Below are 1,354 nucleotides of genomic sequence, written 5' to 3'. Positions count from 1 at the left end.
CCAGGATGGGTAAGGAATGGTGTCCCTAGCCTCTGTTTGTCAGAGAGTGGAGATGGATGGCAGGAGAGAGATCACTTGATCATTTCCGGTTAGGTTCACTCCCTCTTGGGCACCTGGCATTGGTTATTGTTGGCAGATAGGATATAGGGTTGGATGGACCTTTGGTCTGACCCAGTATGGCCATTCTTATGTTCTTATGAAGGGAAGGGCACAGCCCTGTGACAGAGTTTCTGTAGTGTAGTGGTTATCACGTTTGCCTAACACGCAAAAGGTCCCTGGTTCAAAGCTAGGCAGAAACAGGCTTGCTTCCTTTTCTCAGCTCCTAGTGGCCTGTCCCTGCTGTTGTAGGAACAGCAGTGATTTCTATGCTCAAAAGGTCTCTTATACTTCCCCTCCCCCTCGCTTTTGTCTCCTCTCCCTCTCTGAATGCCTGTGAAGTGGCTTTCCCCCTCCCCCTCCCTCCTGCAATGCTTGTGGGATGAAGGGGCTGGCTGAAGATCAGAAGAGCTTCCAGGTACCAAGATGTCTGGACTCTCATTAGGCAGCACTCACACACCCAGAGCATGGACCCTGCATGGACACTGGCTGAGGTGGAGTGTGACCCACCGGATGCAGCCAAGTCATCTCTAGTCGCAGGCCATGAGGTTCAGGTCTTTAAAAGGGGAAGGGGCCCTGTGCTCAGCTGTGCTTTCACAATGCTGCCTAATGAGAGTCCCAGACACCTTGTCTATCTAGGAGCTCTTCTGATCTTCAACCCAGGGGCGGCTCTACAAAGCAGGCTGCCCCAAGCAGCGCGGAGCGCTGCGCCGCCCTTCCCCAGTCCCGCGGTCCCCTCTTCCGGCTCCGGCATCCTGGGAGGCGGCATTTGGCTCGGTGGAGCTCCGCCGGCATGCCTGCGGCAGGTCCACCGGAGCCCGGACGAGTGGACCTGCCGCCGTCATGCCTGCGGGAGCTCAGCGGGAAGCGGGACCCGACCGCAGTCATGCCTGCGGCAGGTCCGCTGTCCCGGGCTCCGGTGGACCTGCCGCAGGCATGCCGGCGGGAGCCAAATGACGCCCTCCCCAGGATGCCGCCCCAAGCGGGCGCTTGGCCCGCTGGTGCCTAGAGCCGCCCCTGCTTCAACCAGCTGTTCAACCAGCTCATTCATCCCACAAGCATTGCAGGAGGGGAGGGGAGGGGAGGGGGAAAGCCACTTCACAGGCATTCAGAGAGGGAGAGGAGATGGGGCGGGGGGTGGGGGGAGTGTAACAGACCTTTTGGGCATACAGGTTATATGGAGCACACAGATCACTGCTGCTCCTACAACAGGGTAAGTTCTCAAGCAGCATGTTTCTTACTTTGCCCATCTGCCAAT

General features: G+C 58.1%; 1 non-coding gene across 1 annotated transcript; it reads left to right on the top strand.

Annotated features, from left to right (window-relative positions):
- Window positions 1–226: 226 nt before the first annotated feature.
- Window positions 227–299, top strand: TRNAV-AAC. Its single transcript has one exon. It is a non-coding gene; the product is annotated as a tRNA-Val (tRNA).
- Window positions 300–1,354: the final 1,055 nt, after the last annotated feature.

This window comes from Mauremys reevesii, linkage group 17, assembly GCF_016161935.1.
Source record: "Mauremys reevesii isolate NIE-2019 linkage group 17, ASM1616193v1, whole genome shotgun sequence".
Classification (NCBI taxonomy): Eukaryota; Metazoa; Chordata; order Testudines; family Geoemydidae; genus Mauremys; species Mauremys reevesii.
This window is presented reverse-complemented; position numbering and strand designations above follow the sequence as displayed.